The 12617-nt window shown below is 43.1% G+C and overlaps 1 pseudogene; it reads right to left on the reverse strand.

The window, feature by feature from the left end:
- Positions 1–2968: 2968 nt before the first annotated feature.
- LOC132868138 (5S ribosomal RNA) lies at positions 2969–3077 on the reverse strand (annotated as a pseudogene).
- Between the last annotated feature and the right edge of the window lie 9540 nt (positions 3078–12617).

Consider the following 12617-nt stretch of genomic DNA (forward strand, 5'->3'; position numbering starts at 1 on the left):
CACTCCGGCCCTGCGCAGCTCACAGAGCACGCGAGTGAAGTGCACAAGCTGTGATTCGGGACTGAGCCGCTGTGTGTGTGATCCCAGCGCATATCACTTACCACTTGCAAGTGGAAGGATGGCAAGCCTAAAGACAATCATAACTACACAATGGGCAGTATTTGCATCAGTATTTGCAGTATTTTCATACTTTTATACTCTTTAATGAAAGGTGATACAAGGCGGAAGTCCGCACCGTTTTTCAGCAGTCGCGTCACATGACCAACGCCAGCGAATCAGGAAGGTGGATGTCACAGTGACGTTGTCCAATGACGATGCCAGCTAGAGCTCAGCACAAGCGTATCCGCGTATTCTCAATGTTTACACAGCACTGGAGCTGACACGATCTGGATTGAATACGTGGACGCTGGCGGATTCCCGTTTCCTGGCGTTTCCAGGCGGTTTAATGTAAACGGACAGTGCATCCGCGAAGAAAACGAGACAGATACGGTCTAATGTAAACTTGGCCTAAGATTCCAGCATCATTACAGATAAACAGAGAAAAGAAATAGAGAAAACTTCTAGATAAATTAAGTATTACATATACAAAAATATAAAAAGAATAAGATATGGGGAAGAGAGAAAGGGGAGGGGGGAAGGAGGGGAAAAAAGATGGGGAGAAGGGGGGGGGCGGCGGTAGGAGAGATATTGCACTTTATATTGCACATTGTCCGGTATTGCTTATTGTTAGGCTCGGCTACTGCTTCTTCCCGTCCTCTGTCCTCCTGTTACCCCTCCTCCCCCCCAGAGAGGAGTTGTACAGTCTGATGGCATGAGGGACAAAGGAATTTTTAAGTCTGTTCGTCCTGCACTTGGGAAGGAGCATTCTGTCACTGAACAGGCTCCTCTGGTTGCTGATGACGATGTGCAGAGGGTCACTGGCATCGTCCATGATGTTCAATAGTTTGTCCATAGACCTCTTCTCTGCCACCATCATCAAAGAGTCCAGCTTCATGCCGACCACAGAGCCGGCCCGCCTGATCAGTTTGTCCAGCCTGGATGTGTCCTTCTTAGATGTGCTGCCCCCCAGCACACCACGGTGTAAAACAGAACACTGGCGACCACGGACTGATAGAACATCCACAGGAGTTTCCTGCAGATGTTAAAGGACCACAGCCTCCTAAGGAAGTATAGCCTGCTCTGTCCCTTCCTGTATAAGTGTTTGGTGTTGCAAGTCCAGTCCAGCTTGCTGTCCAGCCACAGCCCGAGGTACTTGTAGGAATCCACAGCCTCCACCTTGACTCCCTCGATCAGAACTGGTCGTGATCTTGGTCTGGACCTCCCAAAGTCAATGACCAGCTCCTTGGTCTTCGAGGTGTTGAGCTGCAGATGGTTCCTGTTGCACCACACAGCAAAGTCCCTCACCAGGCTCCTATACTCCTCCTCTCTGTCGTCACTGATACACCCAACGATGGCTGTGTCATCGGCAAACTTCTGAATGTGACACAGCTCCGAGTTGTAGCAGAAGTCCGTGGTGTACAGGGTGAAGAGAAGAGGGGCCAGCACCGTGCCCTCGGGTGCTCCGGTGCTGCTAATCACAGTGTCAGACGTGATGTCCTTCAGCCTGACGTACTGCGGCCTGTCAGTGAGGTAGCTGGAGATCCAGGTGACCAGGCAGGGGTCCACTCGCATCCTGTTCAGTTTGTCCTGAAGCAATAGGGGCTGGATGGTGTTGAAGACACTCGAGAAGTCCAAAAAGAGGATCCTCACTGTGCCATTTCCCTTATCCAGATGCGAGTGGGCTCGGTGTAGCAGGTAGAGGATGGCGTCTTCCACACCAACACCTGCCCGGTACGCAAACTGCAGACAGTCCTGGGCATGTTGTACCTGGGGTCTGAAGAGGCTGAGGAAGAGCCGCTCCAACGTCTTCATCAGATGTGAAGTAAGTGCCACCGGTTGGAAGTCGTTCAGCTCGCTGGGCCGATTCTTTTTGGGAACTGGAACGATACATGATGTCTTCCAGAGGGTGGGCACTCTCCCCAGCTGCAGGCTAAGGTTGAAGATGCGTTGGAGTGGTTCACCCAGTTCAGCAGCACAGGTCTTCAGTAGTCGGGGACACACCTTGTCCGGGCCTGCTGCTTTCCTGGGGTGAAGCTTCCTCAGTTGACCTCTGACCTGGTCTGCAGTAATGCATGGAGGAGTCTGTGTTGAGGTGGGGGAGGAGGGGGCGGAGGGAGCTGCTGTGATGACTGGGGGGGGGGGGGGGAGTGTGTTGAGGGAAGAAGGAGAGATGGCTGCAGTGAGGGAGAGGGTGGGGGGGACGTGGGCTGGTTGAACCGATTGAAAAAGTCATTCAACTCATTCGCCCTCTCCACTGTCCCCTCAACGACTCTGGTCTTTGTATTGTGGCCTGTGATGGTTTTCACACCTTCCCAGACCTCCCTCATGAATTGTTTTGCTGGTTTTATTCATTGTGGTAATGTACAGAACCAAAATTAGAAAATTGTTGTCTCTGTCCAAATATTTATGGACTTAACTGTACAGTAAATCATTTTATCCAAGCCTGAGCTACGGGGGTAAACAAAGAGTTCTCTGAGCTGGGTTTTATAAATGCCATCAATAAGCCTCTACACATATTGTCTAATTACTCAGCGGTATGAGTTGGTGTACACCCAAGTCTGATATTGTTGGAAAGGGCATAGTCTAAGCTTTATTTTGGTGTGTGATATGTTGGGTTCAAGGCAGTTTAAGATCTGTAAAGGAGGTCAGACATACAGCATGTTTTAAGGTCTCACAACCGAGCAGAATATAGCCATTATTAAAGCTTTCAGATCTCTGAAGGGCTATATGAACAAGAAGGGATCAGGCGTTGTCAGAGTGGTTTGGCCGTAAGCAGCAGTTAGTTGGAAATGTGGCTTTTTTTCAACAGTTGCCTTGTGCCGCCCAGAGGGGAAATTCAAACAGATATCTGCAAGAAGGCCAAATAAAATGCTTACAGTACCTGGTATTCCTAGGCAGTCTCCCACTCAAGTACTGACCAGGCCCAACTCTGTTTAGCTTGTGAGATCAGATGTTGTCAGAGTGGTTTGGCCGTAAGCAGCAGTTCATTGGAAATGTGGCTTTTTTTCAATGGTTGCCTTGCCTTGCCTTGTGCCGCCCTGAGGGGAAATTCAAAAAGATATCTGCATGAAGGCAAAATAAAATGCTTACAGTACCTGGTATTCCTTGGCAGGGTTAGGGTTAAATATGTCTGAGTAATCATGTATCCACCTCACCATGCTACTGTATTAAACGTACATTCAGGTCAACTACTTTTACAGAGCTTTATAAATGATCTCCCAGAGTTATCAACTTTGATTGGGTCACTGTCAGCCCCTGCAGAGTTTGATCAGGCAACTGAATGCTTAGAGTCAACATTCTGCCATAGCTTAGATAATGTAGCTCCTCTTAAAAGGAAAATGGTCAGAGACAAAAAAATTAGCACCCTGGTGTAATGATGACACTCGCACATTAAAACAGACCACTCAAAAATTGGAACGTTAATGCCGTCAAAAATAATCCTAGATTCCTATTAAATACTGTAGCAAAATTAACCAGGAATAAGTCCACTATAGACACATGCACACGTAATATGCAGCAGCAACGATTTCATGAATTTGTTTTTAATGACAAAATTGGGAATGTCCGACAAAAAATTCAAACTACTAATTTAAGGTCAGACAATGGAGGTGACCCTGTAGTTAACAATATAACTGTGTCAGATCATCAATTCGAATGTTTTACTCCCCTAAAAGAAACTGAATTGCTTTCATTAATCTCGAAATCAAAAGCCTCAACTTGTGTACTAGATCCCTTACCTACATGTCTATTCAAACAGATAATACCTGAAGTAATTGAACCGCTTCTAAAAATAATAAATTCTTCTCTTATGATTGTATGTGGTTAGCGCTGTTGCCTCACAGCAAGAAGGCCTGGGTTCGAGCCCCATGGCTGGTGAGGGCCTTTCTGTGCAGAGTTTGCATGTTCTCCCCGTGTCCGCGTGGGTTTCCTCCGGGTGCTCCGGTTTCCCCCACAGTCCAAAGACATGCAGGTTAGGTTAACTGGTGACTCTAAATTGAGCGTAGGTGTGAATGTGAGTGTGAATGGTTGTCTGTGTCTATGTGTCAGCCCTGTGATGACCTGGCGACTTGTCCAGGGTGTACCCCGCCTTTCGCCCGTAGTCAGCTGGGATAGGCTCCAGCTTGCCTGCGACCCTGTAGAACAGGATAAAGTGGCTAGAGATAATGAGATGAGACACCAAACCACCTTTTATTGTTCAGAACATATATCAAAATTTCCCTCACATAGTCACTGTCTAATATTCCCAGTTATACATTTTTGACTATAATAACTATTAAAGCTAGACGGCCTTTCGATTTCATAAAATCGGTGAAATTTAGTTCCCTCTGAAATTTGGTCATTGTGAAATATGTTTATTTCTGCAATATCACAAAATATCAGGCCATTCTGTGGCTGGGAAGTTATTTAATTTGAGGGGATTCCTGAGCAAATAATGTGCATGAAATCGCTCACTTAGCACAGTCAAGCAGACAGAGGAAGTCCGTGTGCACATGCGCAGGTTTACCTTCTCCTTTTCCTTCTTCTTTTGGGTTTTACGGCAGCTGGCATCCACAGTGTTGCATTACTGCCATCTACAGGTTTACCTTTGACCATGCACTGACAGTTCCATCATTCTGTCACTAAATGAACAGCTGATCACACCGAGGTGCTCGCTGAGCGCCAATATTTATTAGTTTGGTCCTGCGTTTCCTTTCCTTCATATATAACAAAACATCTTTTATTTTTTTCGTGGTCCAAATCCTGCGCTCTGATTGGCTGGTGAGCGGGTCCGTATACTATGGTTTCCGACCCCAGTTATGGACCCCGGTTATGGACCTCTGGCGACTCACTTGTTCACAACAACAACAAACATAGTAGCAATTTTTGTCAACATTTATCTTTTTTTAAGATTTATTTATAAGATTATCAAAAATCTTATAAATTTTTGCCAGCATTTCTCAGGAGAATAGCATTAATTTTACAGCATGGATAGTGATAACGACAGTGTTCACAGCAAAAGCGAGTTTTACTACCCTGAGGAAGACAAAATAAAATAAAACATTTCAGGAGAAAGCTAAAAACCTCTAACTTGCTAACGCCAAGCAAAAACATGGCTGAATCCTGAATGACTCAATTTTGTATAAATAAGGGACTACATAGGCGGCAAAATGTAGTTTCTTTCCTGCCATGGAAGTGCACTTGTATACCAAGGAGGAAGCAATTTGCATTACAGCCGTGAATGAGGATTCACTTGCCTCAGTTTTCCCTTTCGGGCGCTCTCGTTTTCTGTTAGAATTTGGTAAAGAGAAAAATAAATATATTATTTACCAGCTTAAGGTCGGTCCGTATGGTGAAATATCGTGACCTCGGCCTTGAATACTGACCTCGGCCCAGAGGGCCTCGCTCAGTACTTTCAAGACCTCGGTCACGGTATTTCACGATACAGACCTCCTCCGTCTTTGCCTCATAGAGCTAACTCGAACACTCCACAAAATTTCACACATTGGGTGAGCCGGTGCCTGTTCTTGCTCACCTCATCGTTGTGGCGGCGAACTGCTAGCCTGTAGCCCTCATCCGGTTGTGTAGCGATGTTCACTTTCCCAAAAGCCGAAAATTTCAGGCAGCTGCCCATGTGAATCTTTGATGACTCATGTTTTTTTATTTTCTCCAACAAATGATGCATGTCCGAAACTCCAGTGACCGTCCAAGCAGTGTTGTCCGTGGAGCCACCTCCAGGGTGGAAAAGTAAGCAGGGGGAGCAGAAAACCGCTGAGGCGTCCTTGCAGCCAGCTCACCAGGATTTGCACTGGGACCATGTTGAAGTAAAACCTCGAGTATATGATTCCCCCCCTTGTCGAAATTTGTTTTATGTTTAGATTTGGTCGAGGGGGGTCCAGCTTGTTCTGTTGCCAATTTAGCTCGATTTGATCGCTGATTAAATAGAACTTCTTTTAAGGACCGCACTGAATTGCTTTCCGCATCCATAGACATATAAACATAGACGCCGCATTGAGCTGGTGGCCCGTTGCTGGGATACGTCAGCGTGTCTGCCATATTTGATGTGGCAAATCTTCCCCGTAAACTAATGCAAGTAAATGGACTGAACTTCATAAAGCCCCTTTCTACAATAATATTTAACTCGATGCCTTTTATTCACCCATTAAGACACACACGTATATATTTGGGAAACAAACAGGCATCAAAACAACACATATAACTTTTAATGTGATGGTTATAAATAGTGTGTGAAATACCCTGTACACTGCAAACTAGCGACAGATACGCGATAGATAGCTCAGGTAAGCTAATCAGTCAGCATACCGTAGCAAGCTACCAAAACCTGAGGCCACAATAACCAACCTACAAGACTGAATATGATAAATGATGGAAATAGTGGAAAAACTGGAAATAGTGAATGAAAATAAAAATGTACTGTTTTATTTATTGAGTCACCACACAGACCTACTCTCGTTGAATAAAGTGAGCTGAATGACCGCCAAACTGAGTTCGGCCAGGTTCTAACGTCATACCAAAACAAAATACATCACTGATACCTTCACATTCAGAAAGGTTAAAAACATTCATCATACGTTCAAAAACGTTCATCATAGTGTGGCACTGTATTATCTAATTCTCACTGCTTATAACTATACACCTCCCCGGTGGAGATGAGCTGGGAAACTGAAGACTGAAGGAACAGTATTGAAAAGTATTTTTCCAGTCTCACCTGTGAAAGGTAATCCCATGTGATCTCGTTTGGACGGTAAACCTGTTGGTACAGTTAAACGCAGCACATGAATGAGGCATCTTTATTCTCGCCTACTGTCTAGACGCTATACCAGAGACGGGTGAAGAATCTCCACTTTGCCACATCCAGTATGGCGGCGAGGATGACGTATGATTCTACGCAGAATGCGGCGTCTATGTTTATATGTCTATGTCCGCATCCATCTCACCTCAGAAACTGAGCGGATCGAGCGCAACTTTGCCGCGCTTCGCAGTGACGTAAGCACGTTAGGGCAAGCCCCCCCGGAACCCATAGAGATTGCATTGAAGTGTCAGTCAGGAGAAAAAAATATATTAACATGGGACTCTATCAGTGAACTCTTGGGCGATTTTCAGCGTGACTGAAATCGCCCCAAAAGGGGCAGTACTCTAGAAGCAAGACCACCCTGATTGGACAATGATACCCAGAGACAGATTAAAATGGCCTTGAGCAGCGCTGGTGAAAGTTTGTTTTAAAAAAAGAAAAAAACTTTTTTTTTTCGTTTTGGCAGTGCGTCGCCCAATCGCCCTTATGCACCAGCCGCCCTTGTTTGCATTACAGCCGTGAATGAGGATTCAAAATAGCATTAATTTTACAGCATGGATAGTGATAACGACAGTGTTCACAGCAAAAGCGAGTTTTACTACCCTGAGGAAGACAAAATAAAATAAAACATTTCAGGAGAAAGCTAAAAACCTCTAACTTGCTAACGCCAAGCAAAAACATGGCTGAATCTTGAATGACTCAATTTTGTATAAATAGGGGACTACATAGGCGGCAAAATGTAGTTTCTTTCCCGCCATGGAAGTGCACTTGTATACCGAGGAGGAAGCAATTTGCATTACAGCCGTGAATGAGGATTCAAAATGCCGGCTTGCCTCAGTTTTCCCTTTCGGGCGCTCTCGTTTTCTGTTAGAATTTGGTAAAGAGAAAAATAAATATATTATTTACCAGCTTAAGGTCGGTCCGTATGGTGAAATATCGTGACCTCGGCCTTGAATACTGACCTCGGCCCAGAGGGCCTCGCTCAGTACTTTCAAGACCTCGGTCACGGTATTTCACGATACAGACCTCCCAGCTGGCAAATGACATATATTTCTTCTCGCTTTCTGTTACGTCGGTCTTTCATGTTTCATTCACACACTCACGTCTTCCATTTTTACCTCCGCCAAGGAGGTTATGTTTTCGGTAGCGTTGGTTTGTTTGTTTGTTGGTTTGTCTGTTAGCAACATTATGGAAAAAGTTATGAACGGATTGCTCTGAAATTTTTTCCAGAGGTGTGACTAGGCACAAGTAACAATCCATTAAATTTTGGCGGTGATCCAGATCACCTTCTGGATCCCGGATTTTTTTAAAGGATTCTTGGCGGAGGTCTGTGCTCTCCGAGTGTTTTTCTAGTTCTCTCCTGTTTCAAATTTGTATCCCACAATGCCTTGCATGAACAGGGAAAGCCCACCACATGATGCATGACGTAGTATCTTGAATTGGGTCATGGTGAAGCAGGAAAAAATAGCGGAGAATTTAGGGCCATGTGGCTCTAAATTCATTAATTGTTCTATTTTTTTTTTTTCTAATAAAATTGTAAGTCTGTGATTTGAATTCAGTAGCTTTCGGTCCACTAAACAAAAATAATTGGATGTTGGGGGAAATTATTTTTATGATCTACAATTGAAAAATCTGAAAGGCCGTCTATCTTTAATTGATTTCTCAGCTATTAACATAACATTAAGTCCTATGTTATTATTTACTTTCAAAACTTTCAAGTAAGATTATTGCATGCTTTAGTAATAAAGTGCATTGGTAACAGCAATGATGGCTGTTAAAGTCCCTCAAGCCAAAATAGTGGTAACCTGATAATGGTAGCATGTCCAAATAGCAGTTTTAATCATTTTAGACAGCAGATCCATTCCACATAAAGTACAGCAGTAAACATGAATATTTACTGGATTGCTGCTGGGGTTGTCGTTGTAGAGTTCTTCATATTTAGGTTTCTGTGCTAGTTACCAGAGGGTTGTGTGTTTATATATAAAATGTATCAGAAAGCCACTGTTGGATCATGTAACATCAACCTACATCTTGGTGCCTGGATTGGATTTTGGCTCACATATAAAATGGATATTAAAAACAAACCAACTATGTTAAAATAGAAGGTTTTTTTATGATGTCAACTAAAATACACTCACCGGCCACTTTATTAGGTACACCCATCCACCTGCTGTTTAATGCAGTTCTCTAATCAGCCAATCCCTTGACAGCAGCAGCACAATGCATCAAATCATGCGGATACAAATCAAGAGCTTCAGTTAATGTTCAGAACGGGAAAAATTGTGATCTCAAAGTGTGACTTTCTTTCACTGTGGCACAGGTGTTGGTTTGAGCCAGGTGGACTGGTTTGAGTATTTCAGAAACTGCTGATCTCCTTCCTGGGGTTTTCACACACAACAGTCTCTAGAGGTTACACAGAATGGTGCGAAAAAACAAAAAACATTGTGTGAGTGACAGTTCTGTGGGTGGAAACAAATACCTTATTGATAAGAGAGGTCAGAGGAAAATGGCCAGATTGGTTTGAGCTGCCGGGAAGAATATAGTAAATCATATAATCACTCTTTACAACCGTGGTGAGCAGAAAAGCATCTCAGCATGCAACAGCAGAAGACTACAATAGGTTCCATTCCTGTCAGCCAAGAACAGGGATCTTAGAATCAAGAACAAATTCCTATTAAAGTGGCCGTGAGTGTAAATCGTCTCAAATCTTTTTTCAATCTTTAATGTTAAATTGCAACCAATAAGATTCAAGTGAAAAACAGCTAGAAACATTTAAAGGGGGAAAGAAAGAAAAAAAACATACATTTGCACAAGTGTGTGCAATCTTTTATAATGGGGTATGTAACTGTGCTCAGACTGAACCAATTCCAACTTGTGTTCAAAAATAAATGATCATTATCAGTAAATATCATGACGCTGTTCATCACTGAAGTGCTTCTGATTAACATCAAATAAAGATCAGCAGTTTATGTAGGATTTTCTTGATTGAAGCCATAATCCATACAAAGCATATACAAGAACCTGGAAACACTATGAAAGTCATTATCAAGAAATGGAGAAATCTGGTGCACCACAGAGACATTATCAAGACCAGGACGTCCCACCAAAATTGACAAAAGGACAAGAAGAAACCTTTTCAAGGAGGCTGCCAAGAGACCTATGGAAATATATGCCAAGTCATGGTCACTCCATCCATGTGACAACAATCTCTTGTGTTCTTCAGATATCTGGGCTCTGAGGTAGGGTGACTAGATAGAAGGGAAAAATATCCAAGTCTGCCTAAAACACCCCAAACTATGTGGCAAAATATGTTATTGTCTGATGAGACCGAGATAGAACAGCTCATAACTCAAACACCATACCTATAGTGAAGCATGGTGGTGGCATCATCGTGTTATGGAGCTGCTTCTGCATTGCTCCAAATACTAATCTATTTTGGAACAAAACTTGTAGATCGCAGCGGCACGGTGGTGTAGTGGTTAGCACTGTCGCCTCACAGCAAGAAGGTCCAGGTTTGAACCCCATGGCCGACGAGGGCCTTTCTGTGCAGAGTTTGCATGTTCTCCCTGTGTCCGTGTGGGTTTCCTCCGGGTGCTCCGGTTTCCCCCACAGTCCAAAGACATGCAGGTTAGGTTAACTGGTGACTCTAAATTGAGCGTAGGTGTGAATGTGAGTGTGAATGGTTGTCTGTGTCTGTCAGCCCTGTGATGACCTGGCGACTTGTCCAGGGTGTACCCCGCCTTTCGCCTGTAGTCAGCTGGGATAGGCTCCAGCTTGCCTGCGACCCTGTAGAACAGGATAAAGTGGCTAGAGATAATGAGATGAGATGAGACTTGCAGATTGCTTTTAGATAGCTGACGAAAAATGTCACCTTTCAGCATGATGACAACCCGAAGCAAAAATGCAAATCAATAAAAGAATGGCTTCAGAAGATGATCAACATTTTGGAAAGGTCCACTCAGAGCCCAGATGTAAATCCTATTGGAAAACCTGTGGAATGGTTTGAAGAGTGTTGTGCACAGGAGATCCTTTCACAATTTGAAGATCTGGAGCATTTTTGTAAGGAAGAATAGAGTAAAATAATGGAAAAAGATTAGTGTAGAGTATGCTACACACTAGTCCCCCTTTTTGCGAGGGATCAATGATGGTTTTTATATTAATTGTTAAATGCATCACCAGGTTACCTACTAAATATCTATATTTCATTTTCTCTACTTCCTCAGGATGCTACAGTTCATAGGTTATACACACACACACACACTGGCTGGTTATTTACCTTCAGATTCCATTATTCATTCAACATCAAAATGAGCTTTATCCTGATCAGGGTGGTGGCGGATCTGGAGCCTATTCCGGTAACACTATGAAACAGGAATACACCCTGGATGAGACTCCAGTACATCACAGGACACCAGAAGAACCCAGAGGAGAACCAGTGCAGACATGGTAAGAACAGAGAGAGTTGCCCAAGCTCAGGATCAAACTGGGGACTCTGAAAACCGTGAAACAGGTCCATATTCTCATGCAGGTCATTCTGACTTTATTAATCATGTAGTTTTTTCACCACTGCTCTACATTTCTCGGTACAAAAGCTGAATTTGTTTAGATATTTTTCTCAATATATTTAATTTGCAGAATCATTGTAAAAAAAAATTCAAGAGTAATTTTGCACATTCTTTTGAAGGGTGCCAAAAATTATGGAATTGACTGTAGCTGTATAGTTAGAAACTATAGTTCATTTATACACACCAAACTGAATAAATTGTTTTCATTGCCTTACAGTTGTTTTCATAAAGGCTTGTGGCTGAAATTTTTTTCAAGGCAAATAAAAATAAATTTATTTATAAATCAAAATGTATATTTAATAGTAATAAGTCATTTTTTTCAGAATGTAAAGGAAGCAGACAGGAGCTTGGTCTATTTTAGGAAAAGTAACATGGATGAAATTATTCATGGTTAGCTTCATTGAGATTATTATTAAGAATTCAAAATAATAAAGGTTTAATTTTACATGCTCCTTGGACATTGCATTAAGAATTCAGTATACGCTGAATAATGTCTTATTCAGAAACCCCTCCCATGAGCAGGTGTGTCCAGACCTTTTGGCTTTTGGCAGTAGGAGGTGTACAAGTTAAAACTGTGAGTCAGTGAGTGAAGATACAAGGAAAACTAATAATGTGAGTGTATTTTTTGGAAAAATAAATGGTACTGATGTACTGTATCGTGCAATTCTCTATTATTACATATACTGAAATAGGTCATGAACATCCCCTAATGTCATCACTGCTCTGAGCTTTATTCTTTCTTTCCCTCCAGGTTCTCTGGTTTCCTTCCACCTCCCAAAAACATGCCATTAGGTAGACTGGGAAAGATAAATTGCTGGTAGGTGTGAATGAGTGTGTGAATGAGTATCCTGTAATGGACTGGTGTCCAATCCAGAATGTATTCCTGCCAGTGTTCCCAGGATAGGATCTGAACAAGGATAAAGTTTCTGAATGTGAGTGAGTGAGTGAGTGAGTGAGTGAGTGGATTTGTGATAGGGTGAGCACACGTCCCCATTTTCCGTGGCCTGTCCCCGGCTGGAGCTGTCCCCGGAAATGTCCCCCTTTTTAACCATGATCAACAGACCCCCCAAAAAAGTCAGACCCAAAAAACCCCCAGAAAGAAACATCTACCAGATTTCAACAGATGCCTTGCATATTGTTTTGTGGATCACTTTAAGATGGGC

The sequence above is a fragment of the Neoarius graeffei genome, chromosome 19, assembly GCF_027579695.1.
Source record: "Neoarius graeffei isolate fNeoGra1 chromosome 19, fNeoGra1.pri, whole genome shotgun sequence".
NCBI classification, from domain to species: domain Eukaryota; kingdom Metazoa; phylum Chordata; class Actinopteri; order Siluriformes; family Ariidae; genus Neoarius; species Neoarius graeffei.